General features: G+C 46.2%; 1 long non-coding RNA gene across 1 annotated transcript; it reads left to right on the top strand.

Moving 5' to 3' along the window:
• Positions 1 to 11,475: 11,475 nt before the first annotated feature.
• On the top strand, positions 11,476 to 14,357 carry LOC148004713 (uncharacterized). The gene is made up of 3 exons (XR_015626126.1): positions 11,476 to 11,578; positions 13,040 to 13,204; positions 13,865 to 14,357. It is a non-coding gene; the product is annotated as an uncharacterized LOC148004713 (long non-coding RNA).
• Positions 14,358 to 15,216: the final 859 nt, after the last annotated feature.

Genomic DNA, 15,216 nt, shown 5'->3' with positions numbered 1-15,216 from the left:
CTGGATTTGTAGAAAGATATTGTGTAAATTTGGTTTTGTCATGGAATATCTTGGTTTCTCCATCAATGTTAATTGAGAGTTTTGCTGGATACAGTAACCTGGGCTGGCATTTGTGTTCTCTTAGGGTCTGTATGACATCTGTCCAGGATCTTCTGGCCTTCATAGTTTCTGGCGAGAAGTCTGGTGTGATTCTGATAGGTCTCCCTTTATATGTTACTTGACCTTTTTCCCTTACTGCTTTTAATATTCTTTCTTTATTTTGTGCGTTTGGTGTTTTGACAATTATGTGACGGGAGGTGTTTCTTTTCTGGTCCAATCTATTTGGAGTTCTGTAGGCTTCTTGTATGTCTATGGGTATCTCTTTTTTTAGGTTAGGGAAGTTTTCTTCTATGATTTTGTTGAAGATATTTACTGGTCCTTTGAGCTGGGAGTCTTCACTCTCTTCTATACCTATTATCCTTAGGTTTGATCTTCTCATTGAGTCCTGGATTTCCTGTATATTTTGGACCAGTAGCTTTTTCCGCTTTACATTATCTTTGACAGTTGAGTCAATGATTTCTATGGAATCTTCTGCTCCTGAGATTCTCTCTTCCATCTCTTGTATTCTGTTGGTGAAGCTTGTATCTACAGCTCCTTGTCTCTTCTTATGGTTTTCTATATCCAGGGTTGTTTCCATGTGTTCTTTCTTGATTGCTTCTATTTCCATTTTTAATTCCTTCAACTGTTTGATTGTGTTTTCCTGGAATTCTTTCAGGGATTTTTGTGTCTCCTCTCTATGGGCTTCTACTTGTTTATTTATGTTTTCCTGGAATTCTTTCAGGGATTTTTGTGTCTCCTCTCTATGGGCTTCTACTTGTTTATTTATGTTTTCCTGGAATTCTTTCAGGGATTTTTGCGATTCTTTCAGGCATTTTTGCGATTCCTCTCTGTAGGCTTCTACTTGTTCTCTAAGGGAGCTCTTCACGTCTTTCTTGAAGTCCTCCAGCATCATGATCAAAAATGATTTTGAAACTAGATCTTGCTTTTCTGGTGTGTTTGGATATTCCATGTTTGTTTTGATGGGAGAATTGGGCTCCGATGATGGCATGTAGTCTTGGTTTCTGTTGCTTGGGTTCCTGCGCTTGCCTCTCGCCATCAGATTATCTCTAGTGTTACTTTGTTCTGCTATTTCTGACCGTGGCTAGACTGTCCTATAAGCCTGTGTGTCAGGAGTGCTGTAGACCTGTTTTCCTCTCTTTCAGTCAGTTATGGGGACAGAGTGTTCTGCTTTCCGGCGTGTAGTTTTTCCTCTCTACAGGTCTTCAGCTGTTCCTGTGGGCCTGTGTCTTGAGTTCACCAGGCAGCTTTCTTGCAGCAGAAAAGTTGGTCTTACCTGTGGTCCCGAGGCTCAAGTTCGCTCGTGGGGTGCTGCCCACGGGCTCTCTGCAGCGGCAGCAACCAGGAAGACCTGTGCCGCCCCTTCCGGGAGCTTCAGTGCACCAGGGTTCCAGATGGTCTTTGGCTTTTTCCTCTGGCGTCCGAGATGTGTGTGCAGAGAGCAGTCTCTTCTGGTTTCCCAGGCTTGTCTGCCTCTCTGAAGGTTCAGCTCTCCCTCCCACGGGATTTGGGTGCAGAGAACTGTTTATCCGGTCTGTTTCCCTCAGGTTCCGGTGGTGTCTCAGGCAGGGGTCCTGCCGCTCCTGGGCCCTCCCCCACGGGAGCCCAGAGGCCTTATACAGTTTCCTCTTGGGCCAGGGATGTGGGCAGGGGTGAGCAGTGTTGGTGGTCTCTTCCGCTCTGCAGCCTCAGGAGTGCCCACCTGACCAGGCGGTTGGGTCTTTCTCTCACAGGGTCTGGGGGCAGAGAGCTGCTGCGGGCCGGGATCCGCGGGTGTGGGACTTCCGGTAAACACAGAACGTGCCCGGTCCTAGAGGAATTCTGCTTCCGTGTGTCCCAAGCTCACCAGGCAGCTTTCTTGCAGCAGAAAAGTTGGTCTTACCTGTGGTCCCGGGGCTCAAGTTCGCTCGTGGGGTGCTGCCCACGGGCTCTCTGCAGCGGCAGCCCATTATATATATTATATACCATATTATGTATCTATATAGTCATATATCATAATACATGTTATAATATAATATATAAACACATGATATATATTATATACAAAATATAATATATAGCATATAATATATAATATAATAAACAATACAATATATTATATGCACATTATATATAGCATTTGTATATTACATATTTATATATGATATTAACAATTATATAATATAATATATAATGTATGATATATAATATATAGTGTAATATATAATATATAATATAATTAAATATATATTTCAAAAAGAATTAATATATAAACAAAAATAGACAAATATCAGAAGAATGAAAATAAGAGCATAAATGAATTTTTTTTTCATAAATGAATTTTTAAGTAAAGTAAAAGCAAACTACTGCTGTAAGTGTATGAAAAGGAAAAAGGGGAATGTGGTAGGACCAAAACAGCAAGGAAGCCATGCCTGGGGCAACTCCTGAAGGCGGAGGGTGGGTCAGCTGCAGTTAGAAATGTTTGCTTTCCCTACAGCTAAGGCAGTGTTGAGGCTGGCCTGGTCCTGACTGGCTGCATTCACTTTAGGAGCTTCTCTTTCTTATATATAGAGGGCCTCTTCTGGCCACACTTAGCTTTGTGTTCTGTGGCCCAGATGGGTTTTTCCCATATTCCCAAAAGTTCTGACTCCACACGCCCTGGAGTAGTCAGGGTTTTGTCTCGGGGCACCATTCATGTGTGTTGGGAGATACAGTATTGAGAGGCCAGGAGGCTCAGTCTCTAAGCTTTCAAATGCTTCTTGTGTTTCTGAGGAGCTTGAAGACTAGACAAGGGCAAGAAGTATCTTTTTACTATTCCTTCATCTAAAGGAACTCATCTCCCAGTGTCTGCTCCCAGTAATCACCCACCCGTGTCTCATGGTGAATAATTGGAGAGGAAAAACCATAAAGTTTAAAGTTCATGTAAGTTCTGAGGATACCAAAGCATCTAAGCACGTGTTTGAGGGTCCAAGAATGTGGGGTATTTTTTATAAATTTATTTTACTTTATTTATAAGTACACTGTCGCTGTCTTCAGACACACCAGAAGAGGGCATCGGATCCCATTACAGATGGTTGTGAGCCACCATGTAGTTGCTGGGAATTGAACTCAGGACCTTTGGAGGATGAGAAAAACTAAATATGGTGATAAAGTGACTTGAGGTACATGGAAGGAATGAGGAAAGCCCCAGATTTCCTCCCCTCGCTGTGCGACTGTTGTATGAAGACCGTTCCGAGCTTTGGCATTGATCAATGGAGTTCTGATAAACTATGAGTCTAACTCTGATCAAACATTCCACTCTGGATCCACTAGTTTAGTCACAAGCTCAAGATTTTAAATGGTTTCCCAAGCTTCTACCGTGATTCGAGGGCACGAGTCTACTGCCCTTGTACAATGCAGATTTCACTACAGATTAAAAACAGTGTAGTGGCTTAAATGTATCTCTTTTTGTAAATGTGAAAAGATCCATGTAAGCTTCAGGGAATACCCTTGGATCTACCTCTCACAGGTCAAATGGATTCCAGGTAATTACTGTCAATCAACAGCCTGTTTCTCTCCTCGACTGCCTGTTTCTGAGGGTGGAATCTATCCCCCCTTCCTGGTCCTGGGGCCTCCCCTCCAAACTTCCAAGACCATGAGCCTGAAAGTTTCAAATGAATACCCAAGAAAGCGTTTCACCCTAAACTCCTTAACTTTATCTTTTGCCACTAACATATACATGTCCCAGCATCCTTGCTGGATCCAAGTGGTCCTTCAACCTCTGCATCCAGGACAGCTCCTGAAGGGGCTAGCCCCAGACGGCCCACAACATAGAGAGCAGCTAAAACAGCCTGCTCTTCCCAGACTTGGACAACATTCCAGCTTTCTCTACCCCTCCCAAAACCAATACCCCAATATCAGCAGGAAGTAATCACAGATAATTACATCATCCCTCATTCATTTGTTATCAACAAAAGACTGCAATATTAGGAATAAGACCCAGGACAAGGAGCTGAGGTGCAAATTTAACATATCCAAGTGGACCTGGCCTCCAGGTTCTCCCAGCATTCCTGTCTCAGCCTGTTACAGGTTAAGGCTGGAATACTCTGCCTTCTATGCTAAACTCTCCAGCCCAGGGCTAGGATTCCCCTCTCCCAGAAACTCTTCCCTATGTAATCCAGACATTTGGTCTCTCTCTTTTCTCTCCCTGTCTCTCTGTCTCTGTCTGTCTCTCTCCTTCTCTACATTTTTTTCTCTCCCTTTAGGTACATGTTCTTTTTCTTCACCTTCCCCTCTGTCTCCCTCCCCATGGCAACTTCCCTCCTCTAGTTCTTTGGGACCAGTGAACTCCCCCAGCCTGAGCTCCCTCCCCAATAAACCTGCCTTTAAATGCTTTAATTTGACTTGAATTGGCTCGTTTCATGGGTGGAGAATACCTATCATTTTCCATCCCTTCCTCTGCAATGATCCTGGAGCCTTAGCTGCAGGAGTTGTGCTGTAGATGTCTCATTTGGGACAAGTTCCACAACTCTGTGTTTTGATTAGCTGTGGTTTTCTACTGTGGTCTCTATTTGTTGCAAAGAGAAGTTCTTTGACAAGGAACGAGAATATGTAACTCAGGGGTTATGCTGGCCTAGTAAAATAGCTAAAGATTTGTGACTTCACTAGACCCGAGTAGCTGGTTAGGCTTCAAGTACTAGGTATGCTCAAAAGGTAAGGCCCTTTTGAGCTGGCCTTAAATCCAACTAGAGAGCTGTTGGCTACTACCAAGGTGTGAGTGCTACTAGGGTTACCGGGCTATGCTAGCCTCTGTGGGTCATTTCCCTCCATTGGAAGCTTGTGTGGTACCTTCTGGCACTACAAAAGCTAGGCTTAGGGAGGAGGCTTCCAGGTCAGGGTCTTCAGGTCTTGTGTCTGAAGTGTGTAGTGTCTTCAGCAAAAGGGACTTACCTTCTACCTTTGGGAGGCAACCAAGGCAACATAAATAGCCTGCGATGTTTTGGAAGTTGCTTGGATAACCTTGACCAACAATTCAAAAGAGGGCTTCTCATGCCAGGTATGAGGTTTTGATTAGCTCTTGTGGGGAGACATTGTCAGCCCTTAAATTTTATGTGTGTATATGTATGTGTGTGTGCATGTGTATGTGTATATGTATGTATCTACACAGGCTTACATATATTATAAGTATTTGGTAGATAATTGTTTGATTCCTTCTGGCTGTTTTAGACCTCCTTGCTGTCATTTTATCCCCTTTCTGTATTTATTTCCTTTCCCTAATTAAAGCCCCACCCCATTTCTCCCACCTCTCTGAATGCACCTAATCTCATCTGATTCATTCTTGAAAACAAACAAGCAAACACACAAACAAACAAAAATCAACTTGAAAACATTTGGAGCTGGTGAGATGGCACAGCAGGTAAAGGTGCCTGCCACCAAGCCTGCCACCCTGAGTTTGCTCTTTGGGACCCACTTGGTAGAAAAGGACTAATTCCCTCAAGTTGTCATCTGACTTCCAAAGAACCCCAGCCAGTACACACAAATAGTAAATGAAAGTTAAGACATTCCACCTACTGATAACTCCATTCGCCGTCTGCCTTCCTGTATTTGATCTTCATCCTCGGTTGTGAGATTTCTATTTTGCATTCGAGTCTGTGGCTATTCTGTTAGCAGAGTGTCAATCAGTTAGATTGGAGGAAGGGACACTTGGAGATCATGTTCCAAGAAAGAAAATTATCTGTCGGATTGACTCCTGAACTCAGCCCCAAAATGTGGAGGCTCCTGGGTAACAAATGCTATTGTCTAAAAGAAGGGATGGCATCCTTGTTTAACATTTGGGTTGAGTGGGTAGCAGTAACCAATGGTCACCTTGGAAACTCACTCTAGGCACTGTTCGATCCACCCCCTAATGCTGCATAAACTCACCGATATCTTATAGTGTGTGCGTGTGTATACATGCACCTCCATATTGGTGGGTACACATATGTGAGAAGATGCAGCACATGTGTGTTCTCATATGTGGAAGCCAGAGGAAAACTTTGGCTATCATTCCTCAGGCAATGCCTTTTTTAAAAGTCAGGTTTTTTTTTCTTGTGACTGATGGGGGTGGGGGGTGCCTGAGAATCCCACCCTGCCTCAGTAGTGCTGACATTGCATATGCACATCATACATATCACTGTGCTGGACTTTTTTTTTCTTCTTTCTTTTTTTCAGAGCTGGGGACCAAACCCAGGGCCTTGCACTTGCTAGGCAAGTGCTCTACCACTGAGCTAAATCCCCAACTCCTGTGCTGGACTTTTAAAGCGTGAGTTCTGGGGTTCAAACTCAGGTCTTAGTTCTTGAGAGGAAAGAGCTTTGAGCCACTGCCCTGGGCCAAATATTTTACATTTTTGCAGTCATATTTTCTTTCTACCAAATGTGACTGGGACAAACTGAGCTGGGACTACTCTTGCCCAGTTAATTAAGATAACGTTTGTCCCCAGGGCCACTTTTTATACTGTTATTCACACTGAGCGTTTTCTGAAGCCCTGGGTAAGAAGCCTGAGTGCATGCACAGTTACTCCCCCGTGTCTGAGTGACTACCAACCCTTTAAGAGCACACGGTGGAAAAAGAGCTTGCTGCTCTCTGGTGCCTATTAGAGCTCAGCTCTCTGTCTTTGTATCCTGCACGTGGGTGCTCTGTGAAGTATCTCAGAAGTTGGGTTGATGAAACTGATTCTAAACACAGCAAACCTCTTGAAACCTCTTGGGACTTTCTCTTACATGTATGATTCTTACAGACATTTTCCCATCCCTACACTCAATCTCTCTCTCTCTCTCTCTCTCTCTCTCTCTCTCTCTCTCTCTCTCTCTCTCGTGTGTGTGCAAGGAAGATGATTTCTGAAGTTAAAGTAAATCTCTCTTGGCCTGTAGCAACCTCATCAGATACACAATACATCTACACAAGCTACGCTGGGCAGGACAAGTGTTTATCCCCCACCCCCCAGCTCAGGTAACTCAGCAGCTCCGTGGGTAGAGCCCTCACTGGGCAGTTCATTTCTTGCTGGGCACTTTTCAAGTTGTATTTAGAGCTGTTTGCCTCTCCCTGAAGGCCATGAAATGGTTTACTGGAGCAGAATTGCTTTCATGTGCCGCTTTCTCCTTTCATGGCCTTTTCTGGCTGGTTCTTCAGTGGCGTGGCTGTTGGCATGTTCTGTGAGGCTCCGGTAACTGGGCAAACCGTTAGGAAAGCCAGACAGATCTTCCCCTCCACAGCCAGGGTTTCCTGGCTCCTCTACACATGACTGGCTAAACAGTGAGGATTGAGGGAGAAAAACAGTAAGCCACTCTTTCTTTAAAACAAACTTAAAGCATCACTTAAGCAGCTGCCATCTTATAATAGCTGAAGGCGAGATGCTCCAAAGCCCAATGCCAGGCGAAATACGTGTGTGTGCGCGTGTGCATGTGTGCATGTGCATGTATGTGTGTGTGTGTGCGTGTGCATGTGTGTGTGCGTGTGCATGTGTGTGTGCGTGTGCATGTATGTGTGTATGTGTGTGTGTGCATGTACATGTATGTGCATGTGTGTGTGTGCGTGCATGCATGTTGGGTGCCAGAGGTCAAACTGGGTGTCCTTCCATGGGATCTGTCCACCTCGTCTCTTTTATAATTTTTATTTTCAAAACTGTATTTGTGTATTGATTGATTGTGTGTGTGTGTGTGTGTGTGTGTGTGTGTGTGTGTATGTGTGTGTGTGTGTGTGTGTGGTGCATGTTCATGTGTTATGGTGTGTTTGTGGCAGTCAAAGGATGATGTTCTGGAGTTCGCACTCCCCTTCCACTTTGATGTGGGTTCCAGGGATCAAACTCAGCTCCTCAGTCTTGAAGGCAAGGGTTGTTACCTGGTGAACCCTCTTGCCAGCAGCTACCTTATTTTTCCCAGTCCCAATCTAAGTGGTTTATCTGAGACTTGTTGGACTAGGCTCTCTGGCGAGGAGGGCGAGGGGTCTTTCCCTGTCTCCCTGGAAGAGGAGTCCATGTGGTCAGTCACCACCACTCCTAGCTTTGTACCCAACTTCTGGGGGGTGGACTCACATCCGTATGCTGCCTGAGCTACCCCCATCGGGGTGACTTTGGGGAAGGATGGCTGCATATCCTCCTCAGCCAGGCTATCATCTGCTTAAACTTCTGTACCTTTCTGCTGCTGTGTAGCTGTTTAGGAGCACATATTCAGGCTCCGTCATGAAATATTGCTAATGGCAGAAGTTTGTGGAAATTGCTGCTTACGTTCCAAGAGGCTAGTTTGGGGGTCGGGGGATAGAAACTGAGACAGACACCTCTTCAGACATCTTGGAAACAAATGACAGATTAGGCTGGAGTTGTAATTAGAGCCTGAGACGAAATTTCCTCTATCCTGGAAACTAAACAAGTTAGGGGGAAGAGGGGAAAAAAATCTAAATATAATTTATGGACACAGAAAAGAAGAGCTGAATTAGCGGGGTTAGGCAAGGGCCCAAAGGTAAATCGGAGCATGAATTCGGCAGGCACAGGATCAGATGGAATATCCTTTTAAAGCCTTTCAAACTTCTGGATGTTGTTTCTCTTGAAACGCAATGGGAGATGCAGGAAAAACCATGCCCAGAAGCTTTCTTGAAGCCAGGGGAGTAGAAATTCGTGAACGGAGCAGAAGTGGGAATGTGAGAGGAGGCTACGTGCCCTCACTATGAGAGCCCTGTGCTATGGCTCACCGCATGGAGCCATACCCATGCCCTTTGTCTTTGGAGACACCAGGTGGGCTGGGGAGGGGATGATGGCACGCCCTTAAGAACCTTCAGGATTTGAGTGGGACTGAGGAGTGTGAGGGTGGAGTCTGGGAGGGAGGGAAAGGGGTCATTGAGGATGAGAGAGGGTAATGAATATCAAACAAACCACAAAAAGACAAAAAGGTTAGATTCCCCAGAGAGGTTTCAACACTTTCTACACAGGTAAACTGGGGAAACCCACACCAAATGCTGCCCTTGATCTAAGGTGGTAAAGATGAGGCTTCTTTTGTGTTGTGCCTTCTGAAGGCCAGACCAATGGATGCAGATGGACGCTCTTGCAAATAACACTGCACTCAGTTTCTCGACTTGCTGGGGCTTGCCACTTCAACGGGACCTGAGGGGAAGGAAGATAGGATCAGAGGACTGAGGATGTGGCTTCCTGATGGTGACCAAGCATATGGACTTTGACAGGAAAAAACCTGTGGAGTGCTTGCTAACCTGTACAAGGAAGATGTAGTATTTCTAGCTGCCGTGATGGGATACCTGATGAATTGACTCAGGGAAGGAAGGGCCTACTTGGCTCACAGTACACACACACACACACATACACACACAGTGTGGGTACAGACCACCATGATGAGGAAGTCGGCCATTGGAGACCCAGGTGGCTGGTCACATTGTCCCATCAGGAAGCACAGAGGGATGAACGTTGGTGCTCAGAGAACTTCTCCTTTCTGATTGAGCCCAGGACCCCAGTCCACGGGAGATTTAGGGCAAATCTTCTCCTCATGTTAATTAATTCAGTCCCAGACATGCTGCAAGAGGTGTTTCTATGGAGACTATAATTCACATCACATCAACAAGCTGAAACATCACAGGCAGTGCTGGGTCTACTGAAACCTGAGTTCTGCAAACGCAGATTTCACATTCTGGTGTTTGAATGATGTCATTCCTCCTTGCTGATAAACAAACAAACAAACAAAACCAGAACCTCTTACTTAGTCATTTTTCCCCCTAGCAACTTCCACAAAATCTCTTTAAAAACAAACAAAAATAAGGCCCTGGGTTCGGTCCCCAGCTCCGAAAAAAAGAACCAAAAAAAAAAAAAAAAAAAACCCAAAAATTAGTGTATCCATTGTTTTCTTTGGTCAAAGGCCTGTGACATCATTACGCAAGTCCTCTGTCCTCTTCCCATCCTGCCTTTGCTTGGTGTCACCTCATTTTCCTTTCCCTCTGTTCTGCATATGACTGCCAATGAGGCATAACTGGAACCCTTACGAGCAATAAAAGCATGAGAGAAAAAAGATAGGAAGGGACAGACACAAGCAAGAAGGACACAGTACGTGGAGAGGATCAGTGAAGAGTGGCCACCAGTGGCCTTCAGGATTGTCAGAGGTGGTCGACAATCACGGGCTAATCCCATCTCTAGGCGATCAAACTGCAGAAGGAAGGAGGGCTGCTTCAGCTTGCTTGCTCCGAATACATCTGTTTCTTCTTGAACTCTGTGGAGATTAGTGTTACGCAAGCACAAGAGTAGTTCCATCTGATAGCCTACCCCGAGAGTGAGATCTACCGATGTAAGTGGGCAACCCCCAAACTTTGCCACGGTTAATACCACGGGTCTGGAGCCTATGAAAGACTCAGGGCCTATGAAAGACTCGAAGTCTGGACTTCTAAGAAATACATAAGTTCAAAATTGTATTTAGATCTGTGGCTAAATCTCACGGCACCACAACTCCACTCGTGTTTCTATTTCAAACAACACTCACACAGGATCGACATAAGACACACAAGGTCTCCACGGTCCGTCTGATCTAACAAATGCAGTGGGTGGAATCACCGGGCGCCCCCTGCTGGCAACCTTACTCAGCAGCTCCTTCTGTGTCTGTGCATGGACTCCCTGCCAGGTCCACCACTTGCTTGCTCACCACCCCTGCAAGTGACTTAGCACTGCAGGGAAGCCGAGCCAGGTGACAGCCCACAGAGGCCACCCGAGGGCCTCACGATCCTGTGAGCACATGCTTCTGCATGAAATAGTATTGATCAAACGTTGACCAGGGTGGGCTTAATGTAACTCATACTTGTCAAGCATGTGCAAAGACCGAAGCTTGGTCCCCAACACGACAAACACAGAGAGAGGAAAAAGTGGAACATCTTTTGGCAAAGCTAAGCATTGTTTAAAGTCAGGTGGATGGCAGGCTTGGCTGAGGGTTAGATGGAGCAAGGAGACTTCCAGGAGCAGGGCATACTCTTCCTTAAAGTATTTACCAAGTAGTAAATTGTGACGTTATGCTTCTGAGTGGATGTAATAGTTCAACTGAAATTTTCTGCCTTAAAAGTGCCTTCCTAGGGTTGGGGATTTAGCTCAGCGGTAGAGCACTTGCCTAGCAAGTGCAAGGCCCTGGGTTCAGTCCCCAGCTCCGAAAACAAAACAAAACAAAACAAAAAAAGAAAAGAAAAGAAAAGAAAAAAAGAAAAAAAAGTGCCTTCCTTTGGGTCACAGCACATCATTCAGTGACTGTCTCAGGATAACCGTTTTGTCATGGCTTCCCATTTCATAAAGTTTGCAGGGGCTGACTGTGGGACTTACAGGCAGTCAGATCATGGTTTGTCCTCACCGGGGAGCATGGGAAGAGGAGAGCTCTGTATAGTCTCTTTTGTAAGGGTCCAGATCCTCTTCACAGGGCCCAGGTGGCATGACCTAGTCACTTCTCAAAGGCTCTACCCCAACACCACTGCCAAAGAGGGCTGTGGACTCCAGAAAGACAACTAGTCCTCTTCATCGTGGTAAGTATGTCTGTTTGTGAAATAAATTGCTTTCCTTTGGGATCCTAGCTCCAGCCATCTGTCCCTGTCCTTCAGAAATACTGGCTTCTGGACAAAATGCCACCCAACACACATAGTTTACAGATGTCAGCTGGGAACAACATGGCAGTTACTGTGGTCCCCTGGGAAGGAAACCCAGCAGACAGGTGCTTGGCATTTTTATAGCTTAAGTTCTGTTAAGCACGGGATTAAAAACCCAAGCCTTAGAGAAGCCATCCTCAATAACAAATGCACATCATCTGCTCTGGCACTCCATTGTTGAGGGGGGAAAAAATCCAAAAACCCTAGAGTCCAGTACAAAGGCCCAGCTGCTCTGAGAAAGCCAGAAGAACTCCCCACCTGATACATTCTTTCCCTCTCGCTGGAGAGAGCAAGTGACACCCTGACATTCCCAGGAGAGTCTACTCCCTTGGATTCTGTTTTCACTGCACAACATATCAGTCCTTTGGTTTAAAATGTACTTAAAATGTTTTACAAACAAAAAGCAAGCTTACAGGGAAGTGGTCGCTGCAACACAACTGTTTGGAGGGCCCTCTGTGGCAAGTTGTTGGCCCAGTGTCATGTAAACTGATGGCTTGATCCTTCCATGGAGTGGTTAAGGTGAAGGGTTTTATGGGGGGCTGTGTGTGTGTGTGTGTGTGTGTGTGTGTGTGTGTGTGTGTGTCTGTGTGTGTGTGTGTGTGTCTGTGTGTGTGTGTGTGTGAAAGAGAGAGAGTGAGAGAGAAAGAAAGAAGAGAGGAGACGAGAGGAGACGAGAGGAGACGAGAGGAGAGGAGAGGAGAGGAGAGGAGAGGAGAGGAGAGGAGAGGAGAGGAGAGGAGAGGAGAGGAGAGGAGAAGAGAAGAGAAGAGAAGAGAAGAGAAGAGAAGAGAAGAGAAGAGAGACCAGCTAGAGTCATCTGGAAGAGACAAAGTAGCAAGCAGCCTGGACAGGCAGGAGCAGAGGGAGGGAGAGCATGGAAGGGGGGTTGGAGCAGGGGGGTAGGGGAGTGGGGGGGTAAGAGGGGGTGGGGGGACTGAGAAAGGAAGACAAAAAAAAAAAAAGCGAGCATCAAAATGGCAGCGTTATAAGGAAGCCTGTGAGCTGGAGAGAGTTTAGGGTAGGAGAGGAGGTGCAAAGAGCCAGTATGCTAATGATGTTAATGTAGACTCTGAAATGTGTAACTGGTGCTCACCGATACTGAGGGACCCTAGAGGCCAGCATGCCTTCAGGGATGCTAATTGGCACCCTAGCTATCTGTCTCTTCTGCCAGCCAGAAGGGAAATGGCCCCTTTTGGTGGAGGGGAACCATCTTCACAAGTTCCTGAGGAGTGCTGGCTTTCTTCTAACCATTAGAATTTGGGGATATCCAGTTTCCTTGGGGCCTGGCAGATGCCACCTCTTCCTGAATCCAAGGCCTACAGCCTACATTCTCTCACACAGTCTCACACTGCAGCCTCCAGACTCAGGATGTTGACAGCCACGCTTCGGGCAATCGGGGGAAAACTTCAGGCCCCCTGTGTTCTGTCCGCTGTCCCATTAAAGCCCATGTCCACCAAAGGTCCAGCTGAGAATCCTGCTTCACCTCATCCACCTATGACAGGCAACGTGAGTCTCTCCTTGGCCTTCCCACTTGAAACGTTCACTGGTTAGAGCTTCAGAGCAGTATCCCTCAATATGAGCTTCTCCACCGTGACAGTATGAACCTAAACTGTCCCTCAAAGCCCATGACAAAGGCTTGGCTGTCAGCTGATGAGCTTTGGGGAAGTGTATACTAGTTCAGCTTTTACTGTGACAGAACACCCGACAAGAAGCAACTTAAAAAAGGAAGGACTTATACGGCCCATAGTTGAATGAGACGCCGTGACCCATCATTTTTGGAAATGTGTGGTGGTGACAGGGTGACCAGCTGGTCATAATGCATTAGCAGTCAAGAAACAGTGTTGACAGGAAGTAAGACCAGGTTATAAAACCTCATGCCCCACCTCCAGTGACACACTTCTCCCAGCAAGGCTGCATCTCAAACAGTGTGCCCAGCCAGAGACCAAGTATTCAAACACAGCTTATGGGAACATTTCATATTCCAACTGCAACAGGAAGTGAGTGGATCCCGGGCACTTTGGCCTAGTCAGTGGGTTAGTCTTTCCTGATGGAATCAGTGTGGAGGCAGTCCTGGAAGGTGGCAGAGAATGAGGTGGGCCCGATTAGAGGCAATAGGAGGATGCCCTGGAAAGCCATTCTTCATTTCTTGTCTGTTTTTGTTTGTAGCCTTCCACTTCATGGCTGCCACAAGCAGGGCAACTCCACTCTGTGAAGCTCTTCACCACAGTGCTCTGACTCACACCAGGCCGGCTGGATCCAGTTCATCATACGCAGCACTCTTCTGAAACCGAGACGAAGATCTTCCACCCTCCAAAGCTGTTCCAGGCACTTGGCTGAAGTGGTCACAGACACACACAAGCTATTTCCTCCTGAATGGAGTTTGAGCAATGTTGTTTTTTGTTTTTGTTTTTTTATTAAGTGAGCCCAGAGGCAAGACGTATCTCTCCCCTCCCAGGCTCTCAGATGCCACCAGATTCTAATTTGTGATACAACTCACCACCAGGGGTCACTTACTAGATGTGTGCTTGCCTGGCTTCTCCCCTCCATTGCTGTTACTTTGTGACCATAATTAAGTTGGAGGGAAGGTAATCCAATCTTTGTACATGTCACGGCCATCATCACACTGTCAATCTGTTAGCTTATAAAGCAACTCTGCGTAGACTGTGGCTTCCTTCTTCCGTGGGTGGTGGGTTATGATTCATTCCCCTTCCCTCACTCTTCGCATGTTTTTATTGTCATGGTAGTTCATCAGCTTACCTGGGCTGAGAGAGAGAGAGAGCTAGGGAACCGGTAAGATACATCCGTGTTTGTAAAGGCATTTCTAGTGCAGATTAGCAGAAGGGAAGCCCCATCCCAGGACTGAAGGGTCAAGTCAAGCTACATGCCAAAGGAAGGAAGAGCTCCCAGATGAGCTGGATTCCCCCTGAGGCAACACTGTCAGGGCCACTGATACCAGAGATGCCATTCAGGGTATTTTGACTTTGAACCTGGACCCCAGGAGTGACTCTCTGTGGCATTTGGGGTCACCGGCCTTGAACTGGGCTCCCATCTTTGAACTTCCCCATCCTAAGGTTTCCCTCCAGGTTCTTGGACTGATTGTTGCTGATTTCTCTGGCTTTCTGGCTACTGATGGCCCTGCTCATCAGCTCTGATCACAAACCCCAATCTAATGAATCCCTCCTTAGAATTAGATGTACATGCTATGTGCCCAGTTCCTCCAGACCATCTGTTTTCAGCCCGTCATGACCCATCTGGGAGTCAAAGGACCCTTTCACAGGGGTCACATATCAGATACCTTGTAAATCAGACATTCACATTGTGATTCATAGCAGCTGCCAAATTACAGTTATGAAGCAGCGACCGAAATCATCTTATGGTTCGCCACAACACTAGGAGCTGTGTTAAAGGGTCTTCTAGCTCTGCGAGCAGATCCACTCCGAGCTGAATAACGTCCCTTCTTCTATCATCTTGTCATTGTTTGAGCACAACCTTAATTTTTCAACCCTCGTCTTATTTTC

This window comes from Rattus norvegicus, chromosome 7 (genome assembly GCF_021556685.1).
Source record: "Rattus norvegicus strain SHRSP/BbbUtx chromosome 7, alternate assembly SHRSP_T2T, whole genome shotgun sequence".
Classification (NCBI taxonomy): Eukaryota; Metazoa; Chordata; class Mammalia; order Rodentia; family Muridae; genus Rattus; species Rattus norvegicus.
The sequence above is the reverse complement of the archived record's forward strand: the minus strand, read 5'-3'. Positions and strand labels throughout refer to the sequence as shown.